This window comes from Gossypium hirsutum, chromosome D13, assembly GCF_007990345.1.
Source record: "Gossypium hirsutum isolate 1008001.06 chromosome D13, Gossypium_hirsutum_v2.1, whole genome shotgun sequence".
Classification (NCBI taxonomy): Eukaryota; Viridiplantae; Streptophyta; class Magnoliopsida; order Malvales; family Malvaceae; genus Gossypium; species Gossypium hirsutum.
In genome coordinates this window covers 19,265,066-19,287,789 of record NC_053449.1, presented here as the reverse complement: position 1 = coordinate 19,287,789, position 22,724 = coordinate 19,265,066, and the positions used below count along the sequence as shown (strand labels likewise).

Genomic DNA, 22,724 nt, shown 5'->3' with positions numbered 1-22,724 from the left:
CACCACTTGGCCAAAGCTTAAGCGTTTACACTACACTTGTTAGCCAAATAAACATATAGCGTAAGCATTATAAGTATGGCCGAGTTCAACATTTATTCATGTATCAAACTTACCAACATGAGTTAATCCATAAACCATTCATGGCCTTACTTCATACCAAATCATATACCAAATATAACACACTCACATACTATGAAACTTTATTTTCCCATATGAGCTTAAATCATGATCAGTAATACGCAAATGTAAGCATCATTTCTATTTTAACGTTTATCGATTATAATTAAGCATATAACCAATTATACACAAATCATTCATATATATAATTAATTTTCCTCCTCCTCCTCTCCATCCCACATCCTTTATGTATAAAACATGCTTAAATAGCATTATACATAATTTCACTATTCACTTATATTTAAATTCAAAGCTATCTATTTGAGTCAGAGTCACTAAATCATTTTAATCTAAAGCTAAAAAGCTCCAAATTAAGATCCGTTAATTTCCCCAAAACTAGACTCATATACCTTCTTACCATAAAATTTTAAGAATTTTTGCTTGGCCAATTAGTACAGTTTATTCTTTAAAGTCACCCTTGTTTCACTACTCAACATCTCTAACCTCTCTTCACTAAAAATGAATTATCTCATTATACAGAATTCGAATGATATTTCTGTTTGTTTCCTTTGAAAATATACTCATTAAGGATTCTAAGCATGTAAATTATAACTTGTAATTATTTTTGTACAATTTTTAATGATTTTTCAAAATCAGAATAGGGGATTCCAAAATCAATCCGACCCTGCCTCACTAAGATTCAAATATCTCAAAATGTATAACTATTTTGCTTGCTTTGTTTCTTTTATGTAAAAATAGACTCCTTAAGATTTCATTTCATATCTTATTCACTCTCTAATTCAATTTTCACCATTTTTGGTGATTTTTCAAATTCACACTATTGTTACTGTCGAAAACTATTTTGTTGCACATTTTAATTTTTCATAATTTCATTACTTCTTTTCATCTTATTCAAGGGTCGATTAAATATCGAACCCAATATTCATCACATAACGTTATTCAATTCACATTTATTTTCACTTATCCAATTTCCCCGATGAACACTTTGGAATATTAACCGTTACACGGTGGAATCAGCACTTAGCAACCACCTTATAATCAATGATACAGGGAATCAGAACATAGCAACCCCTTTCACAGTCAAGGACACGGTGGAATCAGCACTTAGCAACCATCTTATAATCAATGATACAGGGAATCAGCACATAGTAACCCCTTTCACAATCAAGGATACGGTGGAATCAGCACTTAGCAACCTCCTTATAATCAATGATACGGGTTCACATAGTAGCCTACACATAGTACTACACATGTAACCATCACTATCCGATACACGTAGTAGCTTGCACATAGCACTACACACGTGATCGAAGCTATCCGGTACGCATAGTAGCCTGCACATAGTACTACACATGCGACCTATCTTTCTGGTACACGTAGTAGCCTGCACATAGTACTACACACGTGACCATAACTTTCACTTTCACATAGTGGCCTATACACAGTCCATGCCACACATGTGATCATTTCTGTCACTTCATTTGTATCCCTGTTTATTTCGAAGGTTCAATTAGGAATTTCTCACTTTTCCTTTTCACTAATCAAAGTCAATTCTTTGTCTTTCTTGACTTATAATGACACATTTAACTTATTTAACACTCACATTCATCAAGACAATCCTTGAATCGAACTTTAGAAAAATTACGATTTTGCCCTTAAACTTTTGCATATTTACACTTTTTCTCCAAAGCTCAGAAATTAAACTTCACCTCATCTTCTTATGTTTTATGACATGCTGAACATTTTTCCCTTCTATGGCAACATCAAATTCCCACTCTAACACTTACTTATGAACATTAGTTATTTTTACTGATTATGTCGTTTTACTCGTTTTCACTTAAAATCGCTTAGCAAAAGTTGTTTAACATAATTTCAAGCTTCATATTCTACCATAAAACATCAAAATACACACATTTCACCTATGGTTATTTTTACAAATATAAACCCTAGATTAAATTATTGCTAGAATAAGCTAAATCAAGTTACTAGGACTCCAAAAACGTAAAGAACATTAAAAACGGGGCTTGAAATCACTTACTATGGAGCTTGGAAGCTTGAAAACCCTAGGAATGGCTTTCCCCCTTGTGAAATTCGGCCAAGGCTTGAATATGATGATTTTTGTCCTATTTTGTCTTTTTAATACATTTTAATTACCAAATTACCAAAATACCCCTAACTTAAAAATTTCCTATTTCACTTATCTCATGTCCATTTTTGTCCACAATGTAACCAATGGTCTAATCACCATTTAAGGACCTCCAATTTAAAATTTCATAACAATTGGACACTTCTAACATGTAGAACTCAACTTTTACACTTTTTACAATTTAGTCCTTTTGGCTAAATTGAGTGCCCAAACGTCGAAATTTTTGAACGAAATTTTCACGAAATCATTTCATGAAATTGTAGACCATAAAAATATAATAAAAAATAATTTTTTCCTCTTCAGATTTGTGGTCCCAAAACCACTGTTCCGACTAGGCCCAAAATCGGGCTGTTACAGTATACGTTTGTCATGCCATCTCCTAGTCTTTTCTTTGTACATCTTGACATTCTCGTACAAAAAAAATCTTAATTCCTCCAACTCCTCAAGTTGTAACATTCTTCTTTCACCGGCTTGCTTTAGATCCAATTTTAATTGTTTCAAGGCCTAGTGAGCTTTATTTTCCAACTCAAGCGACAAATGAAATGCCTTTCCAAAGACTAACCAACAATGAGTCATTCCTAACGATGTCTTGAAAGCTATTTGATAGGCCCATAGAGCATCATCAAGCCTTCGGGACCAATCTCTTCTGTTACGTTGTACCACCTTCTCAAGGATTCCCTTGATCTTACAGTTTGCAAGCTCAACTTTCCCATTCATTTGTGGATGATAGTTAGTTGATATTTTGTGTTTCACATCATACTTGTCAAGCAACCACTTAAGCTATTTATTTACAAAGTGAGATCATTCATTGCTAATTATAGCTCTAGGAGTCCCAAAACTTGTAAATACATACTTATGTAGAAATCACAGGACAACCTTAGTATCATTCGTTGGGTATGCCTCGACTTCCACCCACTTGGATACATAGTCAACAACTACTAGGATGCACCTGTTACCATAAAAAGAAGGAAACAGTCTTAGAAACTCAATACCCCAAACGTAAAATAATTCTACCTCTAAGATGTTTGTCAAGGGCATCTCGTTCCTTCTTGATATGTTTCCAGTCCTCTGGCATCAATTGCAATTCTTTACATATGCAAATGCATCTTTAAACACTGTAGGCCAGAAAAATTAGACTTGTAAGATCTTTGTTGCAATGGAGGAACTACCGAAGTGTCCCCCACTTGGAGATGAATGGAAGTGGCATAGGATCTCGTCAATCTCGCTTCCAGCTAATAACTTCCTAATTATATTATTTGCACACTATTTAAATAGAAATGCCTCCTCCCAGAAATAATACCTACTATCATGAAGACATTTCTTCCTTTGTTGGCATGTCATTCCGAGAGGCATTATTCCACATGCTAAATAATTTGCATAATCGGCAAACCAAGGAGTTTTATGGATTTGACTTACCTAAAATATATGTTCATCTAGAAAATTTTCATTAATAAGAACATGTGAGTGAGTTACCTCATTTTGTTCCAACCTCAACAAAAGGTCGACTACTTGATTTTAAACTCCCTTTTTGTCTTGGATCTTAAGGTCAAATTCTTGGAGTAAGAGTACCCACTGACTTAACCTCGGTTTAGCATCTTTCTTTGTGAGTAAGTATTTTATGGTTGCATAATCAATAAAGATTGTGACTTTTGTACCTATAAGATATGAATGGAACTTGTAAAAAGCAAAAACTATAGCGAAGAGTTCTTTTTCAGTTACCGTGTACTTAAGTTGGGCTCCTGTCAAACTTTTGATTACATAGTAAATCAGATGAAACACTTTGTTTCTTCTTTAACCCATCATAGCTCTCACAGAAAAATCACTAACGTCTCACATCAACTCAAAATGAGAGTTCCAGTCTAGTGTAATGATTATTAGGGCTGAGATTAACCAAATTTTCAATTCTTCAAAGGCTTTCAAGCATGCTTTGTTAAATTCAAAAGTGGTGTCTTTCTCTAATAAAGTACACAAAGGCTTAAAATTTTTTGAAAAATCTTTGATAAACCTTCGATAAAAACTGACATGGCCTAAGAAACATCTTACTCCTTTCATATTGCTGGAGGTGGTAACTTTTTAATTACATCCACCTTTGCTTTATCAATTTCGATCCCGTTTCTAGATATTTTTTGTCCTAAGACAATTCCCTCATTAACCATAAAATAACATTTCTCCCAGTTAAGGACAATATTTGTCTCCTCACGTCTCTTCAGTACCTTTGCCAAATTACTCAAACACACATCATATGAATTACCAAAAATAGAAAAATCACCTATGAATACCTCAACAAAATTTTTAACCATATCTGTAAATATTGCCATCATGCATTGTTGAAATGTTGCAGGTGCATTACATAAATCGAAAGGCATTCGGCTAAAATCAAATGTACCGTACGGGCAAATAAATTTTGTTTTGTGTTGGTTTTCAAGTGCTACAACTATTTGATTATATCCCGAACATCCATCTAAGAAACATTAATATTTGTTACCTGCCAACCGATCCAACATCTAGTCCATAAAAGGCAACAAAAAATTATCATTTCGAGTTGCATTATTTAATTTTCTATAGTCAATATAGATTCTCTTGCCCATAACTGTTCTCATAGGGATTAACTCATTATGTTCATTCTCCACAATCTTGATTCCAACTTTCTTTGGTATACACTATACCGGACTTACCCATGAACTATCTAAGATGGGGTAGATAATTCCCACATCTAACCATTTAATGACTTCTTTTCAAACTAACTCTTTCATAATAGGACTGAATCTCCTTTGCCCATCAATTCTAGCTCTTTTGCCCTCCTCTAAAATAATCTTGTACATACAATAGGAATGGCTTATTCCTCAATTATCAGCTATGGTCGAACTGATCGCCTTTTTAAATTTCTTTAAGACTTCGATCAGCTACTCCTCTTGGCGTTCTGTTAGTTCTATTGAAATAATCATAGGCAAAGTAGAACAGTTACCTAAATAAGTTTATTTCAAATAAGAGGGAAGTACCGTAAGTTCGAGTTTGGGTGATTCCTCGATTGACAACTTCGGTTGTGTGTATTCTTAAGCTTCCAACTCCGATGGTTCAAATTGTGCTAGTTGAACACAGTCCATCGGATTGGCTTCCATCAAATCCATATTTTCCTTGCCTTGTTCATGGCTCAGACCCTATGGTGTTTTCCAATGGGTCTTTTACATAATTGCTTTCCACTTTTGTAAAAACTAAGGCATCTAATTCCTCTATCATTGAACATTCCTCCACCGGATTAGGAAATTTCATGGCTTTAAGAACATTAAATGTTACCTGACCATCTTGAGCTCTCATTGTGAGTTCACATTTCTACATGTCTATTAGTGTTCTTCTTGTTGCTAGGAAAGGTATCCTCAGGATGATTGGTACTTCCTTATTTGCTTCAAAATCTAAGACAATAAAATCAATAGAAAAAATAAACTTATCTACATGTACCAGAACATCCTCGATCTTTCCTTCTAGGTATGTCAAATATCGATCCGCCAGTTGGAATGTCATAGTCACGGGTCTTCACCTATGCCCAACATCTTAAAAATTGAGTTTTGCATCAAGTTGATGCTCACTCCTAAATTGCATAAAGCTTTACCATAGTAAGATTCTCCAATATTATAGGGAATAGTAAAGCTTCCAGGGTCCTTCATTTTTGGAGGTAGCTTATTCTGTAGGAATGCACTACACTCCTTTGTTAGTGCTACAGTCTCGAACTCGCTAAGTCTTTTCTTCTTAGACAGAATGTCCTTCATGAACTTGACATAGTTAGAAATTTGTTCTAAGGCTTCTACCAATGGGATATTGATGTGAAACTGCTTTAGAACATCCAAAAACTTCTGGAATTGTACCTCCTGTTTTTGTTGCTTGAGTCTTTATGGATACAGAGGTGCTGGAACCTTAACTTGGATCGAACAACTTTTCTGAGGTATTGTATATGCATCTGAAGAAGGTGATAACTTATCAAAATTCACTAGTTGAGATTTTACCCCTTCAGACTTTGTCGAATCTGGCTCTTTTGGTGTAGGAATTTCAAATGTTGGTTGATCTTCCTTTTCCTTGGCAAGTTCATCTTCAACCTCAACTACGTTGGGTTTCAAAGTCTTTCCACTTTGTAAAGCAACTACTTTTTAATGTTCCATACCCAAATTCCTTGGGTTTTGTGTCACTTGGCAAGGCTCCTTGCGGTCCATTATGAAGCTTCGTTGTAACACCCCTAATCTATCTTCGCCGTCAGATTAGGGTTACTGACCATTACAGTACAAGTCGGAACATTTAACTTACAATATAAACAATCATGCAAATTAATTGATAACATTAAATAACTCAATTTAGGTATAGTAAAAATACACTCACGGGCCATAAATCGATCCTACGGGGCCCCAAAAATAGTTTGGAAACATTTAAGGGTCATTTTGAAACAAAACAGAAAAGTTTGAAAAAATTGGAACATAGGGGTCACATGGCGGTGTGACATAGCCCAGACCGTGTGAGAATTCAAAGTATGGACATACAGCCGTGTCCCAGCCCGTGTGTTCACTACCATATGTATACATTTCTTTCCTATTCTAACTACTACACAAAGTTACTAGGTCTATAAGAACATACTAACCATTGAAACATATAACATATCATGATAATGATCTCAATGTATAAACCATTCCTCACATTTTCAATTAACTCTCTTATCAATTTCAAATGCACATCTCACATATTCCATTTCATATTTCCATGACATAGTCCATTGTATATACTTACCTATTCAATTTAAAATTTAATCACCCGTTGAACCAATAGAATAGCATCGGATACTTGAGAATGCTCACACAAAGTGTGCTTGTACATGTAATTGTAACCATATTTGTAATGTTCACACGAGCTGTGAAATAGGCTTGCTCATACGAGCTGTGGGTCGAGATGTTAAGCTAAACGATGCTGCTCGTAGGAGCTGTAGAGAATCCGCAACAAATGCAGTACCTCATCCATCGATAAAACATCCAAGACCAACACCCGAAACCGTATAATCCCTAATAACATGTCATTTGTATCCTAAGTATTCACGAGGTTCAAACAAGACATACTCCTTGTCAATTCCTTAACTTCTTTCCATTACACCATTTCATATATAAATCCAAAAAGTTCACATGTAACCATCAATTATACTAACATTACGATTTACTCCAAAAATACTAATTAACAACTTATAATCAATTAAAGATATACAAAACATAACCTTACTCAATTATTCATCCAAAATACAAATTGACATGTTTAAACATTGAACGAACTTACCTTGACTAACACGGTTGTAAAAGTAAGGCCAATGACTAATACGACACCTTAGCTTTTCCTCGATTCAAGTTTGGTTGATTCGTTTCTTGATCTAAATAATAATAATTTCATTTAAATCATTCTAATAGTTTTAAAAAAAATTAGTTCAAGCTTATAACCGATTTTAATGAGAATTTACAAAATTACCTCTAATATTTTAACTTTTATGCAATTTAGTCCCTAAATCCAAAACTTGCAATTTCATCATTTTTAAAGAAAAACATTACGAATTTCCTAGGGGTTCATAACAACCCATAATTTATACCATTTCACATTATTATCATTGAATTTAACTATTTTCTCAAATAGACCATTAAACCTTAAAATAATAAAAAATCACTTAACAAAATATGGCTATTTAACAATCAAGCTTAATAATCTATCAATTAAATTCACAAACACTACAAACTCATTCATGGCAAGTCCCTATACTTTTAACAAATTTACAAATTGACCCCAAAGCTAGCTAGATTAGGCTAATATGAGCTCAAAAACATAAAAATAGCTAAAAACAAACATCAAACACATACCATGCATGAGATATTCAACTTGGCTGAATGTTCACCTTCAAAATTGGTGTTCTTTGCTCCAAAACTCGATGAAAGGAAAACAAAAAAGGAAGATAACACCATTTCATTTTTTTGTTTATGTTATTTTCTTATCTATTTACCACTTTACCCTTAGGTTTTTAACTTATAAAATAACAAAATCATACCCATAATTGTCCACTATTAATGTATATGACGTAATTACCATCTAAGTCCATTGATATACTTTTTCAAAGCTATTTAAATATTAAAATTTCTAAACTAAATTTAATACGAATCTAATCAAGGCTCATAAATATTAAATAAATGTTAAAATACTAACTCGCATATCAGAATCGGGGTTTCGAAACCACTATTTTTGACAACACTAAAAACGAGTTGTTACATCCATAGCTAACTGACCCATTTGGTTTTCCAAATTTTTCAGTGTTGCTGCTTGGCTTTGGATTAAGGTGTCATTCTTCGCCATGTACGCCTTCAATAAATTCTCCAAACTATTAGATGATTCAACTTGTGGTGGTTAATTCAAGAAAATTTTGGATGGTTAAACCATGAAGGATTATAGAATTTGGACTATGGTCATTGTCCGCTTCTATTATGGTTTTGATTTCCTACATAGTAAACAAACCCAGGATTTGATGGACAATTCTCAAACGAATGACCATCCTCACAATAAACATAGGAAACGTTGTCGAATTGACATGGTGGTTGAGTTGCAACACCATTAAAACAACCAGTAGTAAACTATTTCAACATTGAGGAGATAGAAGATACCTGAGTTGAGAGTGAAGTCATGCACTTTGACTACTCGTATTTTTGAAGCTGCTCGATTTGTCGACCACTAGTAGTTGTTATTGGCTAGTCTCTCGATGATTTCATAAGCCTGATTATAAAACTTAGAAAGGATAGCACCATCTACCACCATCCTAGTGTGTGCATTGAGACCATTATAAAACATCTTCAGCTGAATGCAATACGAAATCTTGTGGTGAGGGCATTTGTGTAGTACCTCTTTGAATCTTTCCCATGCCTTGTATAGGGATTCGTCATCCATTTGCTGAAAAGTGGTGACCTCATTCCGCAATTTAGCATTTTTACTAGGTGGGAAATACTTGCCAAATAGAAATTGAGCTTGGTGGTTGATCTGCAAAAATTTGGTGTAGCAAATTAAACTAGTTTTCATTATGTTTTAGTTAAGTTTCTTTAGTTTTACTTACGTTCAATAAAATGTGTAAATTGAGTCTTTTATTGACCCTAAGGGCCAAATGAGGTCTAAGAGAGAGCTAACGTACTTTGTGAGTGTGCAGGAGATCATCAGAAGGCATTTTAGGATGATATTGGACACTATGTCGCAACATGGGAGGACTGATGTAGCAACATAGTGAATAAAATAAAGAAAACCCAAGTCTGCCTTCGATGTTGCGACACAGATTGGCCTAAGGTTTTGGTCTGTAAAATCAAACTTTTAAGCTCGGGAACGTTAGCTAACCTAGGGTTAAGGACAATGACCACCTGAAGACTATAAATAGGCTTATTCGCCACTTGTTATGGACACATTTTTCATTAACCTAGTTTTTTTTAAGATTTAGCTTCATTTTTTTAGGGTTCTAGTTTTTGTTTATTTTTTTTGTTATTTTCTTTCAAGAGATTTAGATTGTGAAATCATTCAACTTTGTGGATTTGCGCTTAATACCAATACAATCAGGCTCTTTCATTTACTCTAGCTCATCGATTTAATTAGTATGCTTTCTCTTTACCTCAACTATATATTGTTTATGAACGCCATGAGGAACTAATCCTTCTATGGGGGATTAGCGAGTGGAGGTATGATCTATTAACTATTTTGTAGGGTTACTCAATGGATCAGCTGTTTGGGACAGGAACAACATGAAAGAAACCCTAGGCTTGACAACCCCGATAAGTCATCAAGGTGGGAATTAACACAAAATTGTTATTAACCATTTGTGAACACCTTAACCTCAAACTAGTCTAGACTGTGAGGTCGAAAGATAAGTAGTTCTTGCTGACTCATTATGTTAGTGAAAGATCGGAAGATCCAACTAAGGTAGCGGCTAGTTGATTGACGAGGAACTCAAAGTGACAATTGATGGAAATTACTAAAGGGAGCTAATCAGCCATAATCAGATTTGATTTATTCTTCCATTTTAATCTCTTGAATTTTATCTTTTTATGTTGTTTTATTTTTATTATAAAAAAAACCCCCAAAATTTTTTATTTTATATTATTCGTACTATAACTAAATTTAAAAGTATTAATTATATTCTTTAGTGTTTAGGTTAGAATTGATCTAGCACTCGCCTCCCTTGGGTATGATCCTTAGAGTACTTACCCACTCTACTGTAAACTTAAATTACAACTAGACTCGTATACTTGTGGATACCACCTTGTAATTCTATATTTTATTGTAGTATTCACACTTTGGATGTTAGTACATTCAGAGGCAGTCAGTGGTAATGAATTAAGCCATGTCCGTGCTCTATCACAAAACGAGTATGGAAAAAACTTCAACCTCAATGCATCTTCAGTTACATTGGTTATTTTGAAGGAATTGCTAACCTTCATGAACAATCAAAGGTGAAGGTGTGGATCTTTTGTGGGCAGTCCATTAAACTGGCTCACTTTTTGAAGCATCTGAAACATCACATGCTTCAATTTGAATTGTGGTGCCTCAATCTCTAGTATCCTAATTCCCGAATTTAGCTCATTAAAAAGTGGCACAACATACTGCCTTATAGCTTGATCCCTATCATCAGCAATAAGGAATAGAATACGAGTATTAATGGCTCCATTTTTCAATGTACATTTCTTTGGCTTGTCTCTGGGCTAGTCTTTCTCGTCTTCTTTGTCTAAATGTTCACTCAATTTCAGGGTCTACATGGAGTAAATCGATGATTTGATCTATGCTCATAAACACTTGAAAATAAAGTCACAAAAAATAAAAAATAATTACATAAAAATAATAAAACCAAATTGCAAGAAATAATTTCACAAATAATGATTAAATTAACAGTCCCCAGCAACGACGCCTAAAACTTGGTTCATGACGGAATGTGCAAGTGTACATAGTCATTATTAAGTAATAAGTAAGTAAAATAGTTATCGTATCCACAAGGACTATATTTAAATCGATAATTTTAATATTACTATTCATAAGTTGGTAAAGAAACACAATAATTTGGAGTGATATGTTAAATTAAATTAATTAACTAAATGCAAATTAACCTAAATGCAAATGAGTTGAAAAATGAAATGAATGGTTTAGCAACAATTTCACAAGTTTAACAATAATAACAAAAATAAGCTAGAATAATTACAACACTTGACTCAATTCACTCTTCATCATGTTTAACAATGTTTCGAAAAAGAATTCCATGGCAACTCGATTATTCATTAACTTGGATTCTAATATAAGTTCTTTTGAAATCTTATACTTAGAAAAAATAACATGTCTATTTTTATGTTCATATTTAACTAAGGATTCCTTAAAAATTATGTGACGTAACAGGGACGAATTAGGTTTGAAACAATTTAATCACAAAACCCTAAAGTTATGCAAGATAATAGAGCTTTCTCGAGTTATTACAAACCTTTAATTTAATTAGATTAGGATCTAAATTAAGCATGGAGATCCCTTGGATTTCTAAAAATAGCATAGAGATCCCTTGGATTTCTCCCTTGCTTGGTCGGCCATAAATTGTTGAGAGAGGGTGAGTGGATGCTTGATTCATGCTTGATTTTATGCATGAATCATGCAAAGGGTTCAATGGTTTTCAAAGGTTTAGTTGGGGTTGATTTCTAATATTTTTCACACGTGTAAGGATGTTCAATTCAAATATCCCAAAGCTAATTTGGGCTGATTTTCATGCCTTAGCTGATTTGGGCTCTTCTCCCCCTTGTTGGACAATTTAATAATGCAACTAGCTAGCAGACTAGCCCTTCTCAACAACCAAATTTCAACCGAGTTTAATCAATCTTTTCTAGGTCAACTTTGTTGTCTTTTTCGTCCACATGAAGTGGATTTTAGCTCATGTCCATGTGTGTTTTTATTGGCTCCTAGATTTATCAACTCAATGGTCCAACTACAACAAATTGAGCAAAAATTAACATGTAACATAAAATAGTAAAATTATGTAAAATTAATACTCAATTTCATAAAATTACACACTTTACTAAAATTATGCCCAATGTCTTAACATGAACTAAAATGACTCAATTAGTTGTCCATATACTCGAAATTTGCATAGATTGTAGGTAAAAAGGTGCTAAAAAACTATATAATTTAGATGTATAAAGCACCCACACTCCTAGTGTTGGAGAATGAATAGACACTTTCCACCACCACCACCTAGCCCAAAACCCATACCCTTTTGTGATTAAAGCCTTGAATGTGAATCTCCTTTTGTTAGAACTTCTTGAGAACATGCTCAAATATGCTAAGTTCCTTAGGGAAGTAATGTCTCGTCGGAGGAGAATAGGGAGAATAGTGCAAATTGTACTTAATGAAGAATGTAGCGCGGTAGTGTCTAGGAGAGTTCTCCCAAACTAAAAGATCCCGGTAGCTTGACCATCTCCATTGAGATGAGAGGAATGAGTTTTGGGAAGGCATTGTGTGAATTAGGAGCCAGTATCAACCTCATGCCATAGTCAATTTATAGGAGGTTAGGCTTTGGAGAGCTTAAGGAAATAGAATTCACCCTGTAAATAGCCAACTAATCTTTAGTATGCCTCAAGGGAATCCTTGAAGATATGTTATTGAGGGTTAGACAATTCATTTTTCCAGTTGACTTTATCGTGCTTGACTTCAAGGAGGATCTAGAAATTTTGATACTCTGAGGGAGACCTTTCTTAGCCGTATCTAGGGCCACCATAGACATAGGATCGGGAGAATTGACTATGGATATCGAGGGAGAAACTAAAGTTTTCAAATGTGTCAAGCCTGAGTCTACGTCAGAGGAGGAGTTACCATCACAAGAGTATAAGTACGAAGTCATTGAGACGAAAGATTATCATGCTAACGAATTTGTAAATTTCATGGAATCGTGTGATTTTTCAGGTGTTCGTGGACCATGCAAGAGAATCTAGAAAAGAATGAGGATAAGAAAGAAAATACGACTTTCAAGAGGCTCCTATCGCGTGCTGAACAAAAAACGTGTTCGAGTGTCGAGGATGTCGATGAAATACCATTTCGGTGGTGTTACTGACCGCCTAAAGTATGATTTTTAATTCATTGCTTGTGGCGAATGAACAAGGATTTGTAAATAATTAGATTTTTTTTAGCATGGACTCCCTTTGTTTCTACATTTAGATTAGAATTTTAATTTGTGTTAGTTTAATTTTAGACTTGATAGGTTGGATTTTTGAGGATTGAAAGGAAAATTGATGATTTTGTTGTGTTTTCAGGGGTTAGTTTAGTGAAAACGCGATCCCCAATGAGGGATATCACGACTTCCTGGGCAGTTTTGAAAGGGACCAAAAATCTTTAGGGTATTGTGGTATCGAACTCTTGATATCGCGATACCCTTGGAAATTGAAAAGTAATTTTTTTATTTTACCCAGTGGTATCGCGATACCCACCCTCGGATATCGCAACACCAAAGATAGACTTGAAGATCAAGGGGCCAAAATAGGGGATATAGCGATGCTTAAGTTGGGTCACGCGATGCCCGATTTCAAGTGTCACGACCCGCGTGTTTTGGATGCTTTTTCAGCCTCCAAACACCCTAAAACCCCCCAGTCTTCTCATTTTTCCCCAAATTTTTCATTCTAAATCCCTGAAAACTCTTTCTCCTCTTTATTTTTTCTTAATCTTCCTTTTCAAATCCTTTCAAACTTATTTCAAATATTTGGCCTCTTCGCTTTATTATTATTTTTGTTTACTTATATTGTTGCAAGTTTGAATCCTTCATTACTTGGGATCGATCGTGAAATGTTGCCTCAATCACGTTAACTAACAACGAAACAACTCAGTTTAATCTTCCTCGCTCTGAATAGTCTTTTTAATTACTTTTTATTATCATTCATTTTAATTCTCGAATATTACAGTTATTTAATTATTGGTTAGTTGAGTAGTTGAGATTATTTTAAATTTAATTGCTTGTTGTAAGAAAAGAATTTTCAAAATGCCACCAAGATCCCCTAAACGATTTCAAGGTCGAACCCACCCTATCCAGTCAACGAGATATAACGAGGAAAAATTTCTGTCCAAATAGGTGGAAAACTATTTTCAATCAATACAAGGTCGGTAGTTCATCTATGAACATGATTTTGACTTGCCACCTCAGATTGCGAAGAAATTTGGAATTTAGTTCGTCACCATTGGTGGGACCAATTAGCGGTTTTATTAACTGTGTCTATTTTATACCCTTAGTTCTAGAGTCTTATGCCAATTTAAAATTTGTAGAAGATGATCGGGTATACGTAAGGCGTGAGTGGATAGACATTTCCTTGGAAATTATTTTTGAACATTATGATGTCCCTTTTTATCAAAAGAACGATATTTAAAACATGGATATTTATCATTTTTCAAATATGGATATGGATTTTGTTTTGAAATTTTTAACCACAGATCTTACGGTATGGAAACGTGATGGAGGCATTGAATTTCCACTTTCTTTTAAACAAGCAATTATGTTCCCCATAGCTAAGATGTGGATGTGATTCATCTACACATGCATTAGCCCTTTACTCAATACTAACACAGTTATTGTTTTCGAGTTGTGCTTATTTTCTCCATTTTACAGTGCAAGCGTATTTTCATAGAGGATTATATTAATCATGAAATGAAGAAGTATGAGGTAGAAGCTAAAGTGGGAATCTATTTTCCTAACTTGATTACGAATTTATGACATAAAAAGAAGATGAATATTGTAACGAGTGGTTTGTGCAAGTGTACACAGTCATTATCAAGGAATAAGTAAGTATAAGGGTTATCGTCTCCATAGGGATTGTATATGTTAATCAATATTTTGAAAAATTAATATTAACAATTTGGTAAGAAAAACACAATAATTTTTCGTGTTGAAAAAATAAATGACTAGATGCAAAGTGATCCCTAATGCAAGTTAACCTAAATGTAAATGAAATGAATGGTTAAAAATAGATCAAATGGATTTAGCAGTACAATTCACAAGATTTTAACAATGGTAACATGCATAGGCTAGAATAATTACATTATTTAACTTAGTTCATCTTTATCATGCTTACAATGTTCCAGAATAATAATCCAAGGCAACTCGATCTTTCATGAGTTTGAAACCAAAATTATGTCCTTTTGGAATCTTTTAATATCTTTTAATTAGAAAAACATACATTTTATTGATCATATTTAACTAAGGGTTTCTTAGAATTCATGTGAAGTAATGGAGACGGGTTAGGTTTGAAACAATTTAATCAGATAAACCTAAAAAATATGCAAGACAATAGAGCTCTTTCGAGTTATTATGAACCTTCAATTTAGACGAGTTCAGATCTAAACTAAGCATGCAGTTTTCAATTATTGCGTCCTTTAGTCGTCCTCAAGTTAGGATCATTGAACTAATTCTAATGCATCGAATCACGTATGAATGAAATACATACTTGAGTTTAATTGAAAACATGAACAATTGAGGCACAGAACATCATAAACACAATTTAGATAAACATTATTAAGTTAATGTAATCATTCTAGTTAAATAAAATTAAGCTATCATTATTAATGAAAAAACAACAAAGCAATTTGCAAACATAATGAATAATCAAGGAAGAGCAAAAATAAAGAAAAAAAGCTCTTTGATAGTGTGATCACTAGTCTTGGAGGCTTCCTCCAATTCTCACAGTTGCTCCTCCACAAACTACTCCACAAAGTGGCTGACCAAGAGTAAGTTTTTTCTTTAGGAATTGCTTAGCTAAATAAGGAAATGGGATGGGTGGAAAAGAATGAAAGTTAGAGAGAAATTAGAGGATGCATGAATGTGTGTTTTAAAGTATGAAATGAAGAATGATTGAGGGATGATTGAATAGTGGAATGAGAGGGTCTATTTATACTAGAGGGATGGCTAGCAGGTTTGCTAAAAATAGCATTTTGAATCCCATGATATGCTCTCATGCTTTGTCAGCCATATATTGTTAAAGGGAGTGGTTGTTGGTTAATGCTTGAATCAAGCAAGGTGGTGGACTATTTCAAGGGTATTTCTTGAAAGCTAATTTCTTAATTTTTTGCAAGTGTGAGGACCTCCGAATAAATATCCCAAAAGTTAATTTTGAGCTGCCCAAATGTCGTTGCTGAATTGGGCTTCTTTCTCCCTTATTTGGATGGGTTGATGACCCAAATGCTTGCTAGACTTGTTAATCAATTACACCAACTTCAATTGGATCAAATTAATTTCTTCAAGACCCAATTTTCCTTGCCTTTGTTGTCCATATAGAGTGAAATTGGCTCATGTCCATGTAGCTTTAATAAATAAGCTATGCTTAAGTCTTCAGTCCAACTATAAAAAATAAATCAAGATTAGTATGTATCATAAGATAATGAAATTATGCATAAATTTAATGCAAAGTAACACAAAATTGTATTCTTTATTAAATCATGCACATTATCTTAATATGAACAAAATTCATCCAATTAATTATTAAATACTCGGAATTAATATTATTTTTAAGTAAAAAGGTGTCATAAACTACTAAAAAAACCTATACAATTTAGAGTTTACACACCCCCGAGTAATGCAAAGCAAAAATTTTGGTAAAGCAATCTTGCGATAAGTTTAAATAAAATCCATAAGTAGAATCAACTTTTGCACATAAACATACATCAACAAAGTCATGCTCACAAAACTCTTTTTGTTTATAGGTCATTCACATGCAAACATTATTTCATAATTTTATACTAACCAAGGGAAAATTCTAGCAAAGTCATAGAGTGCATGCTTTTCAAGGTCATACATAACATTCATCATTCAATAAAAGTTTCCTTATCAATTAGACAGAACAATCACAAGATTTAATTGATGTTCCTCATATGTTGAACTTAGGAATTCCTCTCCACTAATATAGGGATAAAAAGAAGTGAAATTTTAGGTTCAGTAATCTTAACCCTAACTTTTGTCTTAGATCCATTCTAGGTACATCCTTTCGAGGTACATCCTTCCTACTAATGGGTTTTACCACCCCCAAAATTAATTTGAAGCTTTATGTTCAACAATATTCCCCAATACTTGTATTTATTTTACTCTTTTTTCTTGAGATTTTAACAGAGATTTTAACAGAGATTTTTCTCTCTTTTTTTAAACATACATAGAACATATACATCTTTTTGAATTTTCCCTCGATCTTTGCTCACCAAGACAAGTATAGTTAAGATAGGTGCAAAAATAGGATAAAACTTAAAAAGATGGTAATATGGCTTATGATGTAGATGAATAACAAATAAATAGGCTTAAAGGCTCAAAGTAAGGTTTCAAGGGTTAAATTCATATTGTAGGCTTGAAAGACTCAAATGATCCAAAGAAAATGTTCCGATATCATGTTTAGATTCTTATGCCTCCTAGGATTTCGCCTCAAGAAAGTTACTAAGTAAATTCTAAGGACTTAAACCTTCATGCATATCTATTTCTAAGGAAACTAAATTTTAATGGTAAAAGAATACATAAAACCTAAGAACATACAACCAATTCATAACTCAAGATAACATCAAAAAAACTCAGAAAAAATTGAAAATCATACTTGCATTTGAGCTAACTTATGAACAAACTTTTTTTTTCTGAACATCATTTTATTTTAGCATACTTATGTGTAAACATCGAATCATACTTAAGAAAATTTTAAAATTCATGCACATATTACCTTACACCCTTTAAAAAGAAGCAATGTCCTCATTACAGAAACAAAATAATGAATGAAAACTGAACACCAGGTAGAGTTGCAAGAAAAGAGAGGTGAGTCATGAAGACTGCTTAAGTACCAAGTCTTTCTTAACAATCCAATCCTAGACATGTTCATTCACATTACCACACTACTTTGCTTTTTATTAGAGAAAGGTCATTGAGCTTAATTTATTCATATTTGCAATTTCCTACTTATGGTGTGAAAGTAAAATACTAACTAAAAATATAAAATGTTTAAAAATAAATACTAAAGAAAAATAAATAAAAGAAATTCCTCCCACTTTTTAATAATTTGTGTCATTCTCTTTTTTTTCGAGGTTGCTGCAGCGTGGGGAAGTGATGCTATGGCAAAGCGAATGGGCAATGAATGTTGGATATTTTTCTCCTCATCATTGTCTTGGGGCTCGAGCCCAAAACTAAATAAATTTTATTACCTGCACTAAAATAAAACTTGACAGAAATAAAATGATTAAAACTTAGGCCAACTTGACCCTCTTATTGAACATAAAATAAAAAATTGGAAATGAAAATGAAAATAAAAAATATTCTTTTGGGCTACTTAGAAAATTTTTTCTCAAAAATTTACATCAAATTAAATTCCCAGGAAAGGTTGGACGGGTCACAAATGGTCTCGCTTAAGTTCCAATCTCCTTAGACAGAATTAATTTGAAGTGCTAATTCAAGAAAAATAATGTCTAAACATGCCATTTAATCACATGAGAGAAAAAAATTGAAAATAAATTAACAAAAGAGAGAGTGAAGAGAAATCCCTTAATGTTATTGATGATTGTCACTGACAAAGGCGATGCCAAACAACCATTTATCATACCCATTGTGCCCATCAAGAAAGAAGAGATAATGTTGCCCAGCAATTATATTCAATATTTAATTAAAGAATAGTAACAAGAAATGGTCTTTCTGTTTTGCTTTGCTCAACTTTCTATATAATACAAATCTGCCTACATGTGATGATCCTTAATAAAATCAGCTCATTTTTCGTTATACCTTTTTTATTTGGTACAAATCCCACACACTGACTGTCATAGATGAGATTTATGATCCTTGGTTTTAACCATTAATACTCGAGTTTCCTAGATAAAAAATCGAGATTGAATCAAACTCTTATGTCCCTTGATAGATTCATTTTTAGTATTTGATGACCTTTTCAAAACCGTTAAGTTTAACTCGAGTGAACCGTTAAGTCTAACTCGAGTGACTCTTCTCTTGATGAGTTAGGTTGCTTGTACTCATATGATAATAGCTCTACTGACTCGAATTGAAATTTTAAACTTAATTCTTTCAAGTTAGCTTCCAAACATGTATCATCCCCATCTTGATGTAGAGATTCAGATGAAATACCTTCCAATGGATCATTATATTCTAATTTTGTAGGAACCAGCAAATCTTTCTCTGAGACAGCAGAACAATCTTTAACCTCATCATGAGATCTTAAGACCTTGACTACATTAAAGGTCACTTGCTCATCTTGAACTCGCATGGTGAGTTTACCTTTCTGTACGTCGATTATCATCCTACCTGTTGCAAAGAAAAGTCTTACTAGGATGATTGGTACTCCTTTATCTACTTCAAAATCTAAGATAATAAAGTCGGCAGGAAATATGAATTGATCAACACGTACCAAGACATCCTCGATCTTTCTTTCTAGGTATGCCAAGGATCAATCCGCTGGTTGGAATGTAACTGTAGTTAATTTAGCCTTACCAATACTTAATCATCTAAACACCGACGTAGGCATCAAGTTGATACTCGATTCCAGATCGCATAAAGCCTTACCATAATAGGATTCTCCAATATTGCAACGTATGGTGAAACTTCCTAGATCCTTCAACTTAGGAGGCAACTTGTTCTAAAAAATAGGCTATATTCTGTAGTTAGGGCTACAGTTTCAAAAATTCCTTCATAGCTTTCGCATAATTTGATATTTGTTCCAAAGCTTTCACTAGCGAAATATTGATACGTAGTTGTTTCAACACACCCAATATTCTCTTAAATTGAGTATCCTGTTGTTTACGTTACTGGAGTGTTCGAGGATATGATGGTTGTGGAACTTTGGCTTGGATTGGATAGCTCTTCCGAGGTAATACATCTGCTTCTAACGAAGAGGTTAGCTTATCAGAATTAACTAGTTTAAATTTTACCTCTTCAGAATTTGTAGAATTTGGCTTCTCTGGTGCAAGAATTTTAATTTTTGGTTGATTTTCTTCTTTCTTGGGAGGTTCATCTTTAACCTCAACCTCTTTGGGTTCAAAAGACCTTATGCTTCGCAAATTGACCACTTTGCAATTCTCCTTGCCCAATTTTCTTAGGTTCTCCGTGTCACTGGGCAAAGCTCTTTGTGGCCTTTTTCAAAGTTCATTGGCTAACTACCCCATCTGCTTTTCCAAATTTCTCAAAGTCGCATCATTCTTCGCCATGGATGCTTTTAATAAGTTTTCAAGATTATTAAAAGACTCGGCTGTTGGAAGATTTTTTATGTTGCTTGGTACATCACCTTGGGGTTTGCTTTTAAGCTCATTACCTAATTGTCCCACTTGATTTTCTAGATTCTCCAATGTTGTTGCTTGGCCTAGAATCAAGGCATCATTTTTAGCAATGGATGCCTTCAACAAATTCTCCAAATTTTTAACTTGCGGTGGTTTTTGAACTTGTTGATTGAAACCAAGAGGTTGATTTGCTTTATGCTACATGTAATTGTTGTTCAGTCCACCTCCTTGGTAGTGGATTGGCGATTGAGCTGCAACATGATTTAAATCATTAGTAATAAACTATTTCAACATTGAAGAGATAAACGATACCTAAGCTAAGAGTGAAGTAAGGGTGTCTACTTCATGCATTTCGACTACTCGTCTTCCTAAAGCTGCTTGATTTGTCGGCCATTGATAATTATTTTTGGCTATTCTCTTAATGATCTCGTAAGCCTTATTATAAGACTTCGACAGGAGAAAACCATTCGCAGAAGCATCTACCGCCAACCTTATGTGTGCATTGAGACCATTGTAAAATGTTTCCAACTGGATGCAATGTGAAATCCCGTGGGGAGGGCATTTACGTAGTAGCTCTTTGAATCTTTCTCATGCCTCATATAGGGACTCATCATCCATCTGCTAAAAAGTGGTGATCTTATTTCGCAACTTAGCATTTTTGTTAGGTGGGAAATATTTTACCAAAAATATTTCAACTAATTATTGCCAAGTAAAAATTGAATTTGATGGCAACGAATTAAACCATGCTCATACTCAATCTCGGAACAAGTATGGAAACAACTTCAACCTAAGTGTCTTCAGTTGCACCGACTATCTTGAAGGAATCACTCACCTCCATAAGCAATCGATGGTGAAGATTTGGATCTTCTGTGGGCATTCCACTAAATTTGCTTATTGTTTGAAGCATCTAAAACATCACAAGCGTTAATTTAAACTACGGTGCCTCGACCTCCGGTCTCCTAATTCCAAGATTTAGTTCATTAAAAAATGGCACGACATACTTTCTTATGGGTCGATCCCTATCATCAGCAATAATGATTGGATTTCAAGAATTAGCGGCTCAATTCCCTTGAACATCGTATTGATACTCAAGGTCAATTTCTGTGGCTTATCTCTGGGCTAATCTTTCTCGTCTTCTTTGTCTAAATACCCATTCGATTTTAGGCTCTATAGGGAGTAAATCAACGATTCGATCTATACTCATCAAGACCTTAAAAGAAAATAAAAAAATAAAGAAAAATAATTAAATAATTAATTTGTAAATTTAGAAATTAAAAGAATAAATAAAAACCAGATTACAAAGAATAATTTCACAAAAATGATTAAGGGTATAGTTCCCAGCAATAGCGCCAAAAACTTGTAGCGCGTGGTTTGTGCAAGTGTACACAATCGTTATCAAGTAATAAGTAAGTATAAGAGTTATCATCTCCACGGGGATTGTATATGTTAATCAATAATTTGTAAAATTAATATTAACAACTTGGTAAGAAAAACACAATAATTTTTAGTGTTGAAAAAAATAAATGACTACATGTAAAAGTGATCCCTAATACAAGTTAACCTAAATGAAAATGAAATGAATGGTTAAAAATGGACGACATGGATTTACCAGTAAAATTCACAAGATTTTAACAATGATAACATGTATAGGCTAGAATAATTACATTATTTAACTTAGTTCATTTTCATCATGCTTACAATGTTCCGGAATAATAATCCAAGGCAACTTGATCTTTCATGAGCTTGAAACCAAAATTATGTCCTTTTGGAATCTTTTACTTAGAAAAACATGCACTTTACTGATCATATTCATCTAAGGGTTTCTTAGAATTCATGTGAAGTAATAGGGACGAGTTAGGTTTGAAACAGTTTAATCACATAAACCTAAACACTATGCAAGATAATAGAGCTCTTTCGAGTTATTATGAACCTTCAATTTAGTCGGGTTACGATCTAAATTAAGCATGCACTTTTCAATTACTGTGTCCATTACTCGTCATCTGGTTAGGATCACTCAACTAATTCTAATGCATCAAATCACATATGAATGAAATACATACTTGAGTTTAATTGAAAACATGAACGATTGAGGCATAGAACATCATAAACACAACTTAAATTAACTTTATTAAATTAATGTAATCATTCTAGTTCAACAAAATTAAGC

The 22,724-nt window shown here is 33.6% G+C and overlaps 2 non-coding genes across 2 annotated transcripts; both read left to right on the top strand.

Annotated features, from left to right (window-relative positions):
• Positions 1 to 9,150: 9,150 nt before the first annotated feature.
• On the top strand, positions 9,151 to 9,259 carry LOC121225884 (small nucleolar RNA R71). The gene has a single exon (XR_005923787.1). It is a non-coding gene; the product is annotated as a small nucleolar RNA R71 (small nucleolar RNA).
• An 11,841-nt stretch (positions 9,260 to 21,100) lies between these two features.
• Positions 21,101 to 21,207, top strand: LOC121225864 (small nucleolar RNA R71). The gene has a single exon (XR_005923768.1). It is a non-coding gene; the product is annotated as a small nucleolar RNA R71 (small nucleolar RNA).
• Positions 21,208 to 22,724: the final 1,517 nt, after the last annotated feature.